Source organism: Papio anubis, chromosome 16, assembly GCF_008728515.1.
Source record: "Papio anubis isolate 15944 chromosome 16, Panubis1.0, whole genome shotgun sequence".
NCBI lineage: Eukaryota > Metazoa > Chordata > Mammalia > Primates > Cercopithecidae > Papio > Papio anubis.
Window position 1 is genome coordinate 50,239,694 of NC_044991.1, and position 20,709 is coordinate 50,260,402.

At 38.2% G+C, this 20,709-nt stretch overlaps 1 long non-coding RNA gene across 1 annotated transcript in view; it reads left to right on the forward strand.

Annotated features, from left to right (window-relative positions):
- LOC116270698 overlaps nucleotides 1–20,709 on the forward strand; it is a 51,275-nt gene that overhangs the window by 4,072 nt on the left and 26,494 nt on the right. Inside the window, exons 2-4 of the long non-coding RNA XR_004178862.1 lie at nucleotides 6,815–6,887; nucleotides 7,560–7,610; nucleotides 9,009–9,028. This is a non-coding gene — a long non-coding RNA (uncharacterized LOC116270698). The remainder of the gene's footprint in view (nucleotides 1–6,814; nucleotides 6,888–7,559; nucleotides 7,611–9,008; nucleotides 9,029–20,709) is intronic.

The following is a 20,709-nucleotide window of genomic DNA, read 5'->3' on the forward strand; positions in this document are numbered from 1 at the left end:
ACAGGATAAATCCCTTCAACACGTAGCATGAGTCTTGAAGCAGCATGGTTTAACTCCCTCATTTTCCACACCTTTTGTTCAGTATACAAGATAGAAATGTTTTTTAAGTGTGGAGATTTTTGCTATGCAAAGGGATCTGTAAGAAATCCAAAATTGTGTGAGCCAGGCCTGTGATCCATCAAGTTCGGTGCTGCGTACTGTTTTTTGAAACAATAGGAAGGGTCTGTTTTTTGTGAGAGCCAGAATTGCCCTCTGGGAATGTCAGCCTCAGGGAGCTGGCAAAGCTAATCTTTATTGAGCACTCACTGTGGGTCAGAGTACCAAGCTAAGCACTTCCCAGACACTCAGAAACATAACCCTTCCTATTCAACACCACTCTCCACCCTCTTTTTCTTGTAAGCAAACCCCTACTTAATTTGGGTGGCAATCATGTTTAAGAAAGGGTGCCCTCTCTCTTTTCAAGGAAAAAACTTTGATTGGCCTAAACTAATGACAATCATTCCATTCCCCTTTGTCTGTAACTGGTTTAGGAGCTACATGAGGGGCTCAGTTCTGACTAATGTCTTCAGGGAAATTCTCTTTCTCTGTCTCATATTGTTATGTAAAGAGGACACTAACAAGAAAGATGCAAAGAGACCTCATCCTTCATGAGCTTTTTAAACCCTTTAAATTTTCTCTAGACTTTTTAATGAGTGAGATAATAAATCTCTTTATTATTTAAGCTTTATTGTTAGTCTCAGCTGATCTGGTAGATAATATTATTGTATCCTATTTTACTGATTTATATACTAAGGCTTGGAGAATGAATTAACCTCCTCCAGTTACAAAATTCGGAATTGAGATCGAGACCTAGGAAGTCTGACTTTAGAACCTTGACTCTTAACTACCATGGTAGATACTTCTAGAACTTACAAGGCAGATATGAGTAGATTCTCTCTCTTTTTAACTACAGTGTAATATAAATAGTCCTAATTTCCCTAGAAACTAGATTGTGGTATGTACTCCAGTCTCTTGTCAGCTCATAACTCACTTGAGGCCTGCCACAGTGGGAAGGACAGTGTTTTGATTTGAATAGACATATCTTTTAACAGCCAGTTCTACCAATTACTAGGTATGTGACTCTGGGAAAGTCTCTTATCTCTTCTGAAACACAATATCCTAATATGTAAATGGAGAAATAATAATAATGTCAAAGCTTTGTATGTCACATACCCTTCTAAGGGTTTTACATTTTTAATGCATTCTCTGTCATATTATTAACCCCTATGAGCTGGGTTACTATTATCTCCACTTTATACCTGAGAAATCTGAGTCAGAGACGTGTAAAGTAGTTGTTCAACATTTTCCAGCTAGTAAGTGAATGAACCAGAATTTAAACCAGGCAGTTTGACCCCAGAGCCTGCATATTTAACCACCACACTAAGCTGTCTTAAAGAGGTATTGCAAAGATTAAATGAAGTCATACATCTAAGTCCCTGTCACAGTGGTAATCAATAGTAGTTAACACGCACATGGTTATTCTAAAATTCTACTATATTCCCTTCCTATGCCCTAGAATAACTCGTTTAGTCTTAAAAGACAGCATTCTAAGTCTGTGGTCTGTGATTGAGTAAACTTCTTTTGGCTGCATTGATTCTATAAACTTTAATCATACTCATTTTCATCTCTAACCTTCTAGAATTGAAAAGCTCTTTTCCATCATGAAAAAATGAGTTCTAATTGCATCTAAGAATCAGGGCTCCTTTAACTCACCTTTTTTGAAATAAGAGAGATATGGAGAAAAACTACCCAGAACCAGCTTTATAATAACCACATCTGGGTTACAGTCAGTAGTCTTTGTCAGGTCAAACCCTCCCATGTGTGCTGATCCATGCTCTTCCCTGCCTGACTGGCCAGAATGAAGGTGATCCCCGTGGTGACCTTGGAAGCCACGCACTGAAGAAGGCAGAGCTTCTGTTAGTTTGAGTCCCTGATTAACTCCATGGAGAAAGGTCACTCTGATGACTTGTTCACCTGCCCAGTACAATTATGTGAATAAGAAGCACACTTATAAAGTATTAGAGCCAAGAATTAAATGCCATTGGCATCATTATTTTCATTACATTTCACGTTAATATAAGAGATAAGGCTTACACCTCTTGAATGGTAAATAAGAAAATGCATCATGATGAAATTGCCAGCTTCTGACTCAGTGAGTTCTGTTATCAAATAAAACACTGACATAGGCAGAGACTCAAAGGAAGACAACTTAAAATTATCACCCACACATGGAGAAGAACATCTTCCTTAGAAGCTCTTATTAGAACCCTTTCTTGATAGCACAATACGTTTCTCTAAATTCTATCACACAAAAGAAAAAAGCCTTCAGATTGCTTTAGTTATATTACAAAAATGGTGAGTTTTTTTTTTTTTTTTAATACTTGAAAAACAAGACAAATGACCTTCTGTTCATTTAAGCTCTATTTTATGCTTCATATAAAGCAAAGGCTTTCATTGAAATCTGGCTGATTGCCTCAAATTCTTTTCAAAAAAAGAATTTGGAAGCTCAGATCCAAAAATGTTTAAGGAGAGACACTCAGCACAATCCAGATATCACGGAAAATGCAGGTGTTTGCGGAGAAGACTGCAGAAACAATGCCTCAGGATGGGAAGAAGCACCCACCTCACCCTATTTCCTTCTCCGTCATCTCTGGGCCCTCAGACATAGTGACTGAGACATGCCAGTGTAAATATATAATCTTCATGAGTCAGTTTATCTTCCAGATATGTATCTTCCCTGTTCTGTAAAAATAAACATCAGCATATCCCCAATTCTCTCTCACTTCAAATAAAACCACTGAGCTTTAGGTCTCTAATGATATCTATTGTCGTAAGCAACAGGATTTAAAGGAAATTTCATTTTATTTTCACTTCAGCGCATTATAAACAGGTTTGCATTTTAAAAAACATCTTTTTTGCCTTTCAGTTGGTTCGGGGTAAAAATCCTCTTCCAAATTTTGCTGGAGTTAAATTCTACACTTCAGTGCCTCCCTTTTGTATACAAAGACTTCAACCACCATTACTGATACAGTGACAACTATAAAATAATCACCTTTTCACATTTTTCTAGAAATTTTAACAAAGAACAACATGATTTTGCTTCATCAGGACTTCTCTTTCTGGCATTCCCTCATTTCACTGTAGTTGTACCACCTTAGGAAACTAAAAGTAAACTCTTTGACTTTTTTATTGGTTATAACTATTCCTATTATTCTTTAGCATACAAAGGAGGGGGTAAAGTCACTTTTCAAAGGAGCTGTGTTAGAGATTTCTAGTTACCATCCAATATCTATTTTCCTAGTGTCCATTAGTAGCAGGACTCCCAATTTATTTGAAGTCACAATGTGTTTTTTTTACCTTCCCCTTCCTCCTTCCTGTGGCCTGGAATGGCCACTCAAGGGCTGAAGCTCCAGCTAGGAGGTGACCTTGAGCATGAAAGCCAGGAGCTAGACTAGTAGAGAAGAAAGAAATTCTTGGTTCTCCCAACCACCACACCATCCTGGATCATCTAGATTTTAAATTACAGAAAAAGGTTCCTAGCTTGTTTAAACCCCTATAATTTAGCGGTTTTCGTCCTATGCAGCCACAACCAGCTCTCACTAATACAGCAGCAAATACCAAACACCGGCAGCTTCTAGTGCTATTGCTTTGTTCCACATCAGTTCTTCAATTGCCTTTCTAAGCTCTGCGCCAGCAGGTTGGGAAAAATGTCTTTTTTTTTTTTTTTCAAGTATTTCCCCAAGGTTCTGTTCCTGAATGAATTCCTCCAAAATTTGAAATAATTTTGCCCTGCCTGGATCAGTATAGAAATATTGATTTTTATGGAGAATAATTGTACACAAAGTATTTGCAAAGGTACGTAACAAAGGAACTTGCATAGTGATGCATTTTATTTAAAAATTAGTCCCAATGCTATTGTAGTAGCTACATGATTAAAGTAGGTGTCACCATGAATATCAATCTATGGTGATTTACAGATACTCTATTATGAAGTTTAGCTTTTTCTCACTTGAATACCCATCTTTTATGCTAATGTTGATATTATAATATGCTAGGGAATTGATGAACAAGGCTTTGGACAATTTCATTCTTCATTTAACTAAATAGCCTGACTCAAAAGAAATTTATTCCAGGTTCTCTCAGACTGTGAAAACTGAAATAAATAACCCTACATCATTGTTGACCTAGTTTTGTAATGCCAAACTGAATCATACAGATAAGGAATAATGTTGAGCTGGGATTTTTTTTGCATTCACAAAAAGAGGTTCTAGGTTAGCAGTTTAAGGCACTAAAGTTTTGAATCAACTGAATTGAATTCAAATTGTACCTATGTATGTTGGGTAAATCCAGATAACTTTTAAATGTATATACATTTCCTTACTCTATCTTATGGCCATTGGTACCTATTAAATATCAAATGCACATATGCAAACATCTACAAAGAGCAGGAAAGTGAAGCTAAGCCAAGCAACAGATGGCAATGGTTATATTACACATAGGGAAAAGAAAAATAACTTGGAAAATGATCAAATTAAAATTATAGTAAAAAATTTAAATCATCAAGATGAAGATGCATAAAACACCCCTTTTTCTTGACTATAGACAAAAATAATTGAAAACACTTAAAAAGCAAATAGTCCCCTTTTTTTAGAGTGGTAAAGAAAAATTAAGTTGCAAATAAAGACAATGAAGAGAACCTCCCCCTTCCCTAACAGATTCTATTCTGTGATTTGAGCTATATTGCCACTGCATCTTCCAAAGAGTAAGACAAAGTAGGATTTGTAATTATCCTACAGTCTAATTCTAATCTTACCAAGTGAAGTTTATAAAGCTATCTCCTGTTACCTTTTCAAATTAAAGCATTAGAATATAATCTTTAGTTGTATGGCAGGATGGACAAACATTTTCAGCAAAAGTCAGAGAGGAAATATTTTAGGCTTTGTGGGCCATGTGATCTCCATCATTACTACCCAACTCTCCCAACTCTACCATTGTAGACTAAAAACAGCCATAGACAATGTGTAAATGAAAGAGTGTGTCTGTGTTCCAATAAAACTTTATTTACAAAAAAAGGTAACAGGCTGGATTTGGCCCATGGGCAATAGTTTGCCAATCCTTACAAGAAGTAATTTCAATGTTTCTTGAAACTTTCACAGTCTACCCTAAAATAATTGAGCATTTACTGCTTTATAAATGTCTCATTTCTTTATTTCTTTGTTGTATATAATAGGTAGCTTTAGTTAATTCCACTATTATACTATAAACAAGTAAACCCATAAACTACAGCAGATCTGAAGCAGAATATGTTTTATATATTGAAGATAGGCAACAGACCAAACTAGGTAAAGATAAGTGAATATAAGATTTTTGGCCCATAACAACCATGTAGCAACAAAAATAGCCTGCAACAGCAAATTCTCACACACACACACTCTAAGGGAATCATCTTGCAAAATGCATGTTACCCATAAAATAATATTTGGGGCATCCAATTTATAACTACGCAAATCAATCTCTGAAAATATTTGAGAAATTCAGTTAATAGCACTTCTCACTAACTTTGTTTGTAAATGTAAAACTGCACCAAGCATATATAGATAATAGCCTAGCTCTCATTAAATAGAGCTAAGACCTGTTCTCTAGGATTTCCCTATACATTTCCAAGGGTAGTATAGTTACCCAAAATATGCTGAGTTCCTGCTATGTGATAGAAAATCTAATGAAATCCATTATTAGATTTCTGCCTTCTGTGCCAACATATGAAATTTGGCGATGTAATAAATGAGCAGCTTATGGTATCATTTAGTGCCTTGTTACTCAATGTGTGGTCCATAGACCAGCAGCATCAATATTGCTTGGCACTTCTTAGAAATACAGAATCTTGGACCCCACTCCAATCCTACTGTATTAGAGGGTACCTTTGGTACCAGAAGCCCAGGGGATTGTGTACAGATTAGAGTTTTGAAGCACCTGTGGGATCTATTAGTGCCACAGTCAGGTAAGTGATTCTCTAGTGTCCTGGCATCCTAGCTCCAACTTCCTTAGGAACTAATTTCTTATCAAAGAATATCTTGGCATTGCAGAAAATTTGACTATTTTATTATACATAAAATAATCACAGTGTCTTCTAGGCATGTATATCAAGCCTCACTTCCCAAGATGTTCATGCTTGACAGAAGAGCTGAGACCAGCTCTGTTTACTGGAGTAACATGCTGAGCTTTGATGGGCTATTGACATCAGGCAAAAATATCTACGTTGATACCACATTGCATGGGAAACATACCAATGACTTAGTTACTCATGTTAGAATAGCGTTTTATGTGCTGTGGCGGAAATTCAGATTGAACCACATGAGAAAGCTAACACACTGCCTAATTTCTATACTCAGAGAGTTAATTTATCTGAATGCCTTCCCTCGTTTTTATGCCTGAACGTTAAGAGAATTGATTTTTTGGCCTCAGAGTACAATGACCAGTGCTACTTAGAAAAATGGCACTACAGGATTGTAAGTTGATAATACTTGATATTTGAATTTTAAACAGGAGATTAACTGTTTATGTAATTATTTGTCTCCTTTATACATATTTAATTTTTGATCTTTCATTTAGTTGAAGGCTTTTGTATATTTTAATGAGACCAGTTATTATTTTGGCCTAGTTTTGGAAGCATACATATGCATGCTTTCAAATATATATATACACACACACTTATATGTGTATATATATATTTAGTAATAAAATATATACTACATTTTCACTCTGTTTTTTATTCCAGGGGAAGGATGCAGAGGATAATGTTGGCCACTGCTTTCCTGCTGTCAAGACTTAGCTGTAAAGTTGTTTAACAGGTTTGGGTTCTCATGTACAATAGAATCTACAGATAAAGGTTAGACAAGCACTGCCATACTCACAGAAAAAAAAAATGTTTTACATCTAGAAAATAGTTGCTTTGTATGATGATGATGTCAATTTGTGTGCAAACACACCTGTGTGTGCCTATATGTCAATATGTTCATGTTTTAAAATGCCATCAAATTGTTTATTTGGAAAAATATTTGTCTTTATTTTTCAAAACACTGAACTAATAAGAGTAATGTCATAGATGCATTGTTTCCAATGTTTAGGCTTTATTTCCATCAAATTATACCAATAACTTTTAAAAATCAAATAAATCTACAAAGATACTTGGGAATAGAAGCAGCTGCTTATCCTACATCTACACAATTTCCCTCTCTTCAGATGTAAGTACTTTTAATTATTCTAGCTGATTCTTTGGCATGTAGCCACATATTGCAAAATGATTCAACGCTGGTTACTGATTCGCTCTGTTCATTATCTGTTGCCTTCTCAGTATAGAATATGAGAAATTTCTTTTTTCACCATCCTCTCCCCTCTTTCTCCTGCCCTTATAATAGACTTGGAATCAACCCAAATGTCCATCAATGATAGATTGAATAACTTGGTTATTAACAAGGCCAGGCAACAAAATATTATTGTAATTGATCTAAATTCCTCTTTAGAATTCCATGTTTAAATGAAGAAATTGTCTACAGCTGCAGAAGCAGAGAATTGTAAGTACTCCTCCCCACCACATACTATTTCGGTGTTTACGGATACGAGTAAATGTGCTATACAACTACCCTTTGTATTAGGGGCCATGTTTCCAAATATGAGTAGGTAAATGTAACTTTCCTTCCTTTAAAAATATAAGCAAGTAAGACAAAAATTGAAAATGACATAACTGTATTCTGTAAATTAAATCGAATATGTAAAATAAATAGCAACTTAATTCTCCTGTGACAAGGATGGCTGAGAAGGGGATCATACCACCAGTTATTGCATCTGATTTGTTTGCTAAAGTGGCACAAATGGGATGTTTCAGATATTAGAAAATGTATGTCAGCCAAACTTGTACATTCATAAAAATAGTTGGCAAGTCTTATAGATCCCTCTAAGTACAAATTTGGCTTGCTCTACACAGCCTGCCGGTTGTGGGGGCATGCTGCTGCAGCAATGTCCAAATTTCTGAAGCTTTCCAGATGTTTATAAGCCTTCAACTTCTGCTCGTAAGGAAATTCAAGTAGAGCAGTATGGTGGACTGAATGCAAAACTGGCCCTAATTCTCCTCCTTTCCCTGTATCTACACCTTTTGCAATGTAATTTTGCACCTACTCCCATTCAGCAGTCGAGTCTTTTTGCCTTCTTCTTTAATCTGGGCTGGTCTTGTAACTGATTTGTTCAGAAGGATGGTGCCAAAGTGAAATCGGTCAATTCTGAGCCTAAGCCTCAACCACACCCAGGAACCATAAGGATATAAGCTCTAGTGAGCCTGCTGGAGGGATGTGAGAAACCAGTGGAGAAAAGCTTAGTCATTTCAGCTGAGCCCAATCTAGACCAGCTTTAAGGCCAACCCACTCCCAAATATATGAGAGAGCCCAGCCAAGTTCAAGGGAGCTGCCTTTCCACCCCGCATCTGACTGCAGATGTGTGAGTGTGTTCAGCCAATACCAAAAGACCGGTCCAGCTGACCCACGTACTCATTAGCAGTAATAAATGTCTGTTGTCTTAAACCACTGAGTTTTGGGGTGGTTATACGCAGCAGTGTAATAGCAATAGATAAATGATATACATATGGATATCACTAACTATTAAACCAAAATCTCACTGAACCTATAAAAGACTTTTTTGTTTGTCTTCAGTTAGTTCTTTGTGTTCTTTCTCTTTGCAAATCCAGAGTTTGCTCCTACTTTACCAAAGTTATTCAGGTCATGACTTTCATATGTTCTTTGTTGAAATCCTGAAACCTTCCATTTTTATAGACTGAGATCCTGACTCTAATATTAGTCAAGGGTAACAAACACTATTTATGTAACATGAAAACACATTGACGTATCACCTACAGTAACTTCATGAGCAAATTTCATTTTTATGACTTGATTTTTTTTTAAGTATTTATTCTTTTCTTTCAGTTTCTGAGAAAATTCTGGAGGTAAATATTCTCATCATACCTATTTCTTACATAGGAAATCTGAATCTTAACAGTAAGTGACTTTTCCATTTTCATGCAACTTTTCATAAAATAAAAGACCTTTCCTTTAGTCTAGTTAAGACATACCTTATGAGTCCCATGCACTATTCAGCAGAAAACAAAAGACAAATGTACATGTTTTCAGATACTTAGTATTAATATTTATATTTGATAACGGTATGCTATGTGGTTATACTATCTCATAATTTGGTGGCACTTGTGAGATTTCAAAACCCTGAGGATGTAGGAAGGGAAGTTAAATGTCTCTTTCCATAGAAGGAAATACCAAAGTTTAGAGGGGCTAATGAAGTCACCAGGATCATACAATGATGGAACCAGATATGGTTCATCACAGTTTTTAGACACAAATACCAGAAGCCTGAGTCTGCCCCTTTACTTGAAAGAGATTTATTCAGGTCATTTCCTTAATATTCTATGTATACAAGTTGCACACTAATGTAGCTGAGATCATCATAGCCCAAGAGGAAAAGTCATGCCAAATAAGTTAAAGGGAAGTCTACTGCTGGCTTAACTTGAGTGAGCAGTGTTAAGACTTTGCAAGTTAGGACTCACTGTGATACACTACACAGAAGAATCTATTCATAAAGAAATAGACCAAACTGATTCATTGGCTTCTATTGTGTGTGTTGTTGGAGTTCATAGTCAGAACAATCTTTGAATCAGTATTTTGTTCTCTCAAAAAGGAGGGGTAAGTGCACTGTCACATTCAATTAATGAAGAATATGCTTTGATACTAGCAGTGTGACTAGATCGAGCCTGTACTTATTGTACATAGAGTATGCTAGTTGCTCTCTGGAAGGTCTTGGACACAAAATTACAGCCTGAAACCCTCTGCAACACAGGATTGTAGCCACAACAGACACCTGCACACCATGAAAGTGGGAAGTTAAACCATGGACCCCATCTGGTTACACTTCTTAGCAAGAACAAGTTACTCTTCCAAAGGTTGGCAGCAGCCTAGTTAGCACACCAGGTCCTTCCAAGTACATCAGCTTCCTCAGTCTCCAATCAAGCGTAGGCCAAGCAGTCAAGTTAATCTTTACTTCTATCACTAAGGGTTGGGGTAGCAAATTCTCCATGTGGAAGGTCTTCTGTTGACCCTGTCCTTCTCTACCCTGCTATCTGCCCTGGCATTTGGGATACTAAGCTGAATGAATATCTCAAGGTGCCAGGGGTACCTTGCTCTCTGTCTTCTGGTGGCTTCAGCCAAAGGGTACATCAGGATGAGATGGGAGGAAGGAAGGAGCGTGAAGTCAGAGTATTCTCCTGGCTCCCTGCCAGCGGGATCTCGATAAATTTGCTGATCCCATCTATTGCCAAGCTCCAGTCAAATTGCCCTCACAGCTCTCTCCACAGGTTCTAGGAGCCACTTCTTTTTACTTCTTCAGGTTTAGGAGTGGTAGTAGCTCCTGATGTTATTACGTGGCTCAGCCAGGGTCCTGCATCCCTTGTTTATTGCTCTAACCTTTGTAATAGTCCTTTTATCGACCTTCATCAATCAACCAGCTTGAATGTTTCATCTGCTTCCTGCCAAGACCCATGAGTCACACTCCATTGGATGGCATCTCACTAGACCCACTCCAGGCTTCTCTGTTCACTTATTTAAAAGCAGGTGTGATGTGTTGATTGCATTTCAAAGAGCAATCTACACACTGTATTGAAAAGCACAAGAACTTGGTTTCCATTCCTGCCATACGTGACTTAGCTTTGCGACCACAGACAACTAAATTCTGTTTTGAAAACTTTTTTTGGGAAAAATCATCTGATCTATGCTAGGCACTGGCTAGGACCTGGAAATAAAAAAAAAAAAAGTAATACAAGATATTCACCTTCATCTAGCTCCTAATCTTAACAGGTGAGATAGAGATAAAAGCAAAGATATCTTGTACAATATGATAAAAGCTATGTGGTGGTGTGTATAAATGTTATATTTACTCATAGCGACCTTCAGTTTTCCTGCCAATTTTCATGAAATGAGATACTCAGTGATTAGATGATATAGGTGAAAATATTTTGAAATATTTAAGAGTATTTAACAGTAAAGTTATTACTAGTAGAAGTATTGCTATCATGTTATGTTATTATGTTATTTGCTTTACTCCTTACTGATTTAAAATGAATTAATTTTAGTGTTTGTTTCTGAAAGTATCAGCAACTTAGACATTATTGTCCTCCAGGAAAAATTTCGTTTAGCATGGGTTTATGGAAATAAGAATGAATACCTTGAACATCTAATTATATAAATTTAATCTCATATTCAGCAAGCAGTATTTGTGATAGACTACATAGTCATGAAGTTAGTGGAATCTTGATGATTCTATTGAACAATAAATAACTTCCCAGATAGGAGTTTGAAGATCCTGTATACTGCTTTTATTAGTTGAAATAGTAATTAATAAAACAGTTAATTTGTTGTATTCAAGTAGCTATCCCTGAAGATAACCTCTTCTGTATCCTTATCTAGATTACAGCTAAAGATATCTGATCAAAAAATAAGAATTGTTTTCAACTCTTAAAATGCACAAAGATTAAGTCTGATGCACAGCTTTTGCCTACCCTTTCTTAAAGTAATAAAAATAATCTTCGTTTTGGAAAACTTAATCTATGTAGTTTAGCAGGGATTGTTCATCACTTACCTCTTTCTACCTTGTGAATGTGAGACCCAGGTCTGAAAAAGCAGAGAATCTCAAACAGTTGGCCACAAGGTTTGGCTTAAGATTAGTCATGTCACTTAAGCTGGGCCAATCAGGATCTGCATTGAAACTATTCTGTTGCAACTAACAGAAAAAAACTCCCATATAACCCTGAAGTTAGCACATTGACAGATGAAAATCTTATGCTATTGGTAGCCAACCTGCCAACCACGAGGAGAGCTTATCCAAAAGACAGACAGTGAAATACACGATTCAGACATACATGAAGACATATATACCCATGGACTTTTCTAGTACATCAGTGGGGAATGAAAGAATTCTTTCTTTGCTTAAGCAAATTTTATTTAAGTATCTAGCACTGACAAGTCTTGATTATTGCATATTGACATCTAATTTAAAATGAAAAAGACTAAATAAATTAGAAATTTAAATTTAAATTCACCTTTTCTCTTAAGAAAATGTAAGGAAAAATGAACTTTGAACCATTCTAATCATAATTTTCAGAGTAGTATTAAATAATTTTGCAACTGTAACAAAATAGGAAGCTATGATTAAGAAACAATTCAAGAAAAATAAAGAGTTTATGTACCTAGAATTACTGAATAAGTTTAATTGAAGAGTTAGAAGTAAAACAAATAATTTCATTTCCTAGGACAAAAAGTTATTCATTCATTCAACAAATATTAATGAAATACCTACTATATGCCTTGTTCTGGTACCATGTACTAGGGGCTTGGGTTATACAAATGAACAACACAGACACAGAATCACATCCTTGCAGAACTGACCTACTAGCTGCACGAGACAGACAATAAACACAAACATAATGAATAAATGAAAATCAGAATATGGCAGGCAACAAATAAACATGCAGGGAAATGGATGTGGGAGATACTGGGGAAGGAGGCAGATTTTGGAATTAAATGACACTATCATGTCAGCATCATTGTGACATTAAGATACAATCAAAGACTTGAGAGAAACAAGGGAGTGGGATCAAAAGGGTATACAGGGGAAATAGAGTTCCAGGGAGAGGGAACACCCTGTGCAGAATTTATCTATAAGGCAGTGGTGTGCTGGGGCACTGGAGAAAGAGCAAAGAGGCTGTATAGCTAGAGTGGAATTAGTGAGGGTGAGAGTAGTGGAAAGTGGAGCCAGAGAGGTTCCAGAGGCAAATCATGAAGGGTTTTGTAGGTGAATGCAAAGACTTTGGTTTTGGTTCTCAGAAAAATAGGGAGGAACAGGAATTGCACGAAGAATGTTCTAATCTGACTTATGTTAAACCTGGCTCGCTCTGTTGCTATTGTGTTAGGAAGACACCATGAGATGCCCAAACTAATAGCACAAATATAAAGGAAGATAAAAGAGAAAAATGATTTTAAAAGAAAGTTAAAATCATCAAGGGTCGGTTGAGGAGGGACAATATTTACATAATAAAAGACTCAGAAAGACAACACAGAAATTGGGGGTGGGAAACTTAGAACTGGTAGAAATAACCACAGAAATTATACCAACAATTTTCCATTGCCAAATTAAAATATATGTTGTCTTCCCAAAAGGCTCACTGCTCACTGAAATCTGGATAAACTGCAAGAGATTCATATCTGAAATCAATAAAAAAAAAAAGAGTGTGTTGTGTTTTTCTCCCAAGATGGTGGACTTGAGACTTGTACCGTGCCTCAGCCACTTGCAAAAGGCAAGGTCATGCATATAGATCAACTCTGTGAGCTTTAATTCGAGAAGGAAAATGAAATCCACTGGCATTGTGAGGGACACCCCAGATCAAGGGAGGAGAATGCTAGCAAACAGCTCCCATGATGGCATCTGGCTAGTAAAAGTGAGTAAAACTTCAGTGTGTGAGAAAGGCAGAGAACTTTCCACTGAAACTCACCTTTCCACTGGGGACCATACAACCCAGGCTAAGGGAGAACACTTTATTTCTCCCAAGCCCTGGAGCTGACTTGGGGAGAGGCTCGGAGATGCTGTGAGGGAAAGACAGTGGTAAAAGCTGCAGATATTTTCCTAGACCCAAGACCAAGAGCAGAATGCACCAGTACTGAGGGAGAATCCAGTGAGCAACCACCAAGTGCACAGAGAAGTGTCTAGGCATAGAGCTGGAAAACATTCTTGGCTCCAAATTCTCTACATACGGATGGGGAGTGGCATAAACTCCTAATCCCAGAGAGTGGGTGCTCCAGATGCCTGGAGATGTTCCTGGGCATGGAGCAGAGAGGGTCCTACTGCACCACAATCTATGTCCATGAAGCCTGAGACAACTTAGGCTGTTGATCCAGGTAAGCAGGTGCTCTGAATGACTGGAGATCTCCCTGGGTATGTAGCAAAGAGGGGTCCTCTGCATCAGGATCTCTACACAGAAGGGGTGACTCAGGCTGCTGAACCAGGCAAGTAGGTACTCTGAATGTCTAGAGAGCTTCCTGGGCATGGATCAGCAATGACCCTGCTGCACCATGATCTATGTCCAGGAAGGCTGGGGCAACTCAGGCTGCTGGTCCAGCCAAGTGGGTGTCCAAATGCCTGGATTTCTGCCTGTAGGTGGAGTGAAGAGGGTCCTGCTGTACCAAAGTCTCAGGGCAATAGCCTAGAGCATCAGAAATGGCACACACAGACTAGCTCCAGGTCACCAAGGTGGCCCTGGATGCAAGTCTCACCACCCAGGAGAAAGTACAGCTGTAGCAGTTCTTCTCCCCCTCCAGGCTTGTGACGGGGAGAACACAATTCCAGTGCCTACCAGGACATGTTCCACAGTTCCAGCTGTGCCGGCCCCTACCCTGTTCTAGAGCAAGTGCTCCAATCTCTGGCCCAAGACTAAAATCCTTGCATAGCCGCACTGCCAGATCACCAAGAAATGGCTGACTTTGTATGCACCTGGATTAAACTGCACCTGTAGTCAAACTGCACAGGTTAAGATAAACATCTTAAAAATAAATCAATTTGAGCTTCTAGAATTGAATTGAATTTTTTACTTAAGGAATTTCACAATACAATAGAAAGTGTTGGCAATAGAGTGGATCAAGCAGAAAAAAGAATTTCAGAACTTGAAGACTGGCCTTTCAAACTAACCCAATCAGACAAAAGTAAAGAAAAAAGACATTTTTAAAATAAACAAAATATTCAAGAAATATGGGATTGTGTAAAGCAACCAAACTTACAAAATATTGGCACTCCTGAAGGAGAAAGAGAAAATGTAAACAACCTGGGAAACATATTTAAGGTAATAATTCAATAAAGTTTTCCCTTATCTTGCTACAGAGGTAGATGTCCAGATACAAGAAATCCAGAGAACACTTGCAAGCTACAATACAAAATAAACATCACTAAGGCATATAGTCACCAGACTATCCAAGGTCAACACTAAAGAAAAAAATCTTAAAGGCAGCTAGAGAAAATGTCAGATCATGTTCAAAGGGAACTCCATCAGACTAACCGCAGGCTTCTCAGAAGAAATCTTACAAGCCAGGAGACATTGGGGGCCTATTTTCAGCATTCTTAAAAAAGAAAGAAATTTCAGCCAAGAATTTCATATCTCATCAAACTAAGTTTAATAAGCAAAAGAGAAATAAAACCTTTTACAGACAAGCAAGGACTAAGGGAATTAATTACCACTAGACCAGCTTTCCAAAAAAATCATGAAAAGAGTTCTGAACATGGAAATAAAAGAGCAATACTTGCTACCGCAAAAACACACTTAAATGTCTAGCATACAGAACTTACAAAGCCACCACACAATAGGAACTACAAAGCAACCAGCTAACAATCTCACAATAGGATCAAAACTTCACATCAATGTTGACATTGAATATAAATCATCCAAACTACTGCAGTTAAAAGGCACAGAATGGCAAATGGGATTTAAAAAAACTATATCCATCCTTCTGCTGTCTTCAAGAGACCCAGCTCACATGTAATGATATCCATAGGCTCAAAGTAAAGGGTTGGAGAAAGATCTAACATACAATGGAAAACAAACAAGAGCAGGGGTCACTATTTTTATACTACATAAAACAGATATTAAACCAACAACAGTAAAAAAAGGATAAAGAAGGGAATTACGTAATGGTAAGCAGTTGAATTTGACAAGAAGACTTCATTATTTTAAGTACATACACAACCAACATTGGAGTACCCAGATTCATAAAATAAGTACTTCTAGACCTATGAAAAGGCTTCTATGGCCACACATTAATAGTGGGGAACTTCAACACCCCACTGTCAGTGTTACATAGATCATCGAGGCAGAAAACTAACAAAGAAATTCTGGACTTAAACTCAACATTTGACTAACTGGCTCTAATGTACATCTACAGAACACTCCATCCATAAACCATAGAATATACATTTTTTTAAATCCACACATGGAATATATTCCAAGATTTACCATGCTTGGTAAAGACATGCTTGGCCATAAAGCAAGTCTCAATAAATTTAAAAAATTAAAATTATACCAAGCAAACTCTCACACCACAGTGAAATAAAAATATAAATCAGTACCAAGAAGATCTTTGAAATCCACACAATTACATGGAAGTTAAACAAACTTTCTCCTGAATGGCTTATGAGTAACCAATGAAATTCAGGCAGAAAAAAAAACACTTTGAAATAAAATGAAAATAGAGACACAACATAGCAAAATCTCTGTGATGCTGCAGAGCAGTGTAAAGAGGAAAGTTTATAGCAATAAATGCCTGCCTCGAAAAGTTAGAAAGATCTCACATCAATGATCTGACATCACATCTGGAGGAACCAGCAAAACAAGAAAGAACTAATTCAAAGTTAGCAGAAGAAAATAAGTAACTAAAATCAGGGCAGAACCAAATGAAATTGAGACCCAAAAATTCATACAAAGAATCAACAAAATCAAAAGTTGACTTTTTCAAAGGGTAAACAAGATCAATAGGCCACTAGCTAGATTAACAAGAAAAACAGAAGATCCAAATAAGCACAATCAGAAACAGCAAAGGTGACATTACAATTGATCCCACCAAAATACAAAAGATCCTCAGATACTATAATGAATACCTCTATACACACAAATCGGAAAATCTAGAGGAAATAAATAAATTCCTGGAAACACCCAATCTTCCAAGATTGAATCAGGAAGAAATTGAAACCCTGGGCAGACCAATATCAAGTTCTGAAATTAAATCAGTAATTTAAAAAACCCTACCAACCAAAAAAAGCCCTGGACCAGATGGATTCACAGACAAATTGTACCAGACATACAAAGAAGAGCTTGTACCAATTCTTCTGAAACTATTCCAAAAAGATCAAGGAAGAGGGACTCCTCCTTGACTCATTCTACAAAACCAGCATCACCCTGATACCAAAACCTTGCAAACACACAACTAAAGAAAGAGAACTACAGGGTGATATCCCTGATGAACATAGATGCAATCATCCTCAGCAAAATACTAGGAAACTGAATCCAACAGCACACCGAAAAGTTAATAGGCAAAGTACGTTAACATACACTTCTTGTTTTGTTTTTGTTTTTTGAGACAGAGTTTTGCTTTTGTTGCCCAGACTGGAATACAATGGCGTGATCTCAGCTCACTGCAACCTCTGCTTCCTGGGTTCAAGCGATTCTTCTGCCTCAGCCTCTCCAGTAGCTGGGATTACAGGCATGCGCCACCACACCCACTAATTTTGTATTTTTAGTAGAGACAGGGTTTCTCCATGTTGGTCAGGCTGGTCTCGAACTTGCAACCTCAGGTGATCCGCCCGCCTCGGTCTCCCAAAGTGCTGGGATTACAAGTATGAGCCTCCGGACCCAGCCAAACATACAGTTCTTAAAGGAAGACATACAAGTAGCCAACAAACATATGAAAAAATGCTCCAAATCACTAATCGTCAGAAAAATGCAAATCAAAACCAAAATGAGATACCATCTCACACCAGTCAAAATGGCTATTATTAAAAAGCCAAAAAAACAACAGATGCTGGCAAGGCTGCAGAGGAAAGGGAATCCTTTTACCTGTTGATGTGAATGTAAATTAATCAGCTACTATGGAAAGCAGTTTGGATATTTCTCAAAGAACTTAAAACAGAACTACCACTCAACCCAGCAATTCCATTACAGGGTATATATCCAAAAGAAAACAAATTGGGCCGGGCGCGGTGGCTCAAGCCTGTAATCCCAGCACTTTGGGAGGCCGAGACGGGCGGATCACAAGGTCAGGAGATCGAGACCATCCTGGCTAACACGGTGAAACCCCGTCTCCACTAAAAAAATACAAAAAACTAGCCAGGCGAGGTGGCGGGCGCCTGTAGTCCCAGCTACTCGGGAGGCTGAGGCAGGAGAATGGCGTAAACCCGGGAGGCGGAGCTTGCAGTGAGCTGAGATCCGGCCACTGCACTCCAGCCTGGGCGATAGAGCGAGACTCCGTCTCAAAAAAAAAAAAAAAAAAAAAAAAAAGAAAACAAATTGTTCTACCAAAAACCTGCATGCCCTTCCATGTTTATGGCAACTCTATTCACAATAGAAAAGACAGGGAATCAATCTAGATGCCCATCAATGGTGTACTAGAAAAAGAAAATGTGGTACATATACACCATAGAATACTATAAGGCATAAAAAAGAATGAAATTATGTCCTTTGCAGCAACATGTATACCGCTGGAGGCCATTATCCTAAGCAAATTAACATAGAAACAGAAAACCAAACACCACGTGTTCTCACTTCTAAGTGGAAGCCAAACTTTGAGCACTGATGGACATGAAGATGGCAACAATAGAGACTGGGCACTACTGGGGAGGGAGGCAAGGAGTGGGGAAAAGGTTTAATAACTAATTATTGTACACTATGCTCAGTACCTGGGTGATGGCATCATTCATAACCCAAGCCTCAGCATGATTGCAATATACCCAGGTAAACTTGCACATTTACTCCCGGAATCTAAAATAAAAGTTGAAAAAAGCAGTTGAATTAATTTTCTTTTTAAAAACTTTTATCTTAAGTTCAGGAGTACAAGTCCGGGTTTGTCACATAGGTAAACTTGTGTCATGGGGGTTTGTTGTATAGATTATAAAAACTTTTATAAAAATGATGGTAGATGTGGGAATCATAAAAACGTAGGATGATTCTGCACTCAATTTCACAAGTACCTGCAAGTTTTTTCTATACATTAAAGACACTAAGATACTGAAACTAGAATTTTTAAAATACACATTGTATGTATGATTTATTCCAGAAAGATGAGGCAGAATTCCAAACAGTAGACATATACTCACAGGAAAGGTACTCAGTTTGTATCTGAGGACTGGCTAATACACACGTGTATGCTTTAACTTAAACAAATGTTTAAGGTATTCCTGTCTTTAAATAACTTTTGATTTGCCAACCATCTATAGAACCCAAACACATGAGGAGGCTTTTACTATACATAGTTACACTTATGGAAATTGCGTAATAATATATACATTTTATATATATACACACACACACACACGTATATGCCTAGAAGCTTTCAAAATAAAAACTCTAATAAGGTTATTTTTCCAAGAAATTAGAATGAGAATAATATCAGACTTTTCATCAGTAACAATACATGCCAAAAGATGATTTAGGGCCGGGCGCGGTGGCTCAAGCCTGTAATCCCAGCACTTTGGGAGGCCGAGACGGGCGGATCACGAGGTCAGGAGATCGAGACCATCCTGGCTAACATGGCAAAATCCCGTCTCTACTGAAAAAATACAAAAAACTAGCCGGGCGTGATGGCGGGCGCCTGTAGTCCCAGCTCCTCGGGAGGCTGAGGCAGGAGAATGGCGTAAACCCGGGAGGCGGAGCTTGCAGTGAGCTGAGATCCGGCCACTGCACTCCAGCCCGGGCGACAGAGCGAGACTCCGTCTCAAAAAAAAAAAAAATAAATAAATAAAGATGATATAATATAATGCTTTTCATGTTTGGAGGTAAAATTATTTTGAACTAAGAATTTCATGTAAATCGAAAGTACAATGAGAAATCATCTTACCCCAGTTAAAATGGCTTTCTCTTTTTTTTTTTTTTTAGACGGAGTCTCGCTCTGCCGCCCAGGCTGGAGTGCAGTGGCGCGATCTCGGCTCACTGCAAGCTCCGCCTCCCGGGTTCCCGCCATTTTCCTGCCTCAGCCTCCCGAGTAGCTGGGACTACAGGCGCCGGCCACCACGGCCGGCTAATTTTTTGTATATTTAGTAGAGACGTGGTTTCATCATGTTAGCCAGGATGGTCTCTATCTTCTGACCTCATGATCTGCCCGCCTCGGCCTCCCAAAGCTCTGTGATTACAGGGGTGAGCCACTGTGCCTGGCCTATTTTTTATTTTTATTTTTATTTTTTGAGACGGAGCCTCACTCTGTCGCCCAGGCTGGAGTGCAGTGGCGCAATTTCTACTCACTGTGACCTCCGCCTCCCGGGTTCACGCCATTCTCCTGCCTCAGCCTCCCAAGTAGCTGGAACTATAGGCGCCCGCCACCACGGCCGGCTAACTTTTTGAATTTTTAGTAGAAACGGGGTTTCACCGTGTTAGCTGGGACGGTCTCGATCTCCTGACCTCGTGATCCGCCCGCCTCAGCCTCCCAAAGTGCTGGGATTACAGGCGTGAGCCTTTTATCCGAAAGACGGGAATAACGAATGCTGGCGAGGATGTGGAGAAAGAGGGACCCTCATACACTGTTGGCGGGAATGTAAATAAGTATAGCCGCTATGGAGAACAGTATGGAGGTTCCTCAAAAAACTAAAAATAGAACTACCATATGATCCAGTGGCCCCACTACTAGGTATATACCCAAAAGAAAGGAAATTAATATATTGAAGTGATATTTGCCCTCTCATGTTTTTCTGTAGCGCTGTTAACAATAGCCAAGATATGGAATCAAACTAGTGTCCATCAACAGACAAATGAGTGAAGAAAATGTGGAGCTTATAGACAATGGAGTACTATTCAGCCATGAAAATAAATGAGATACTGTCATT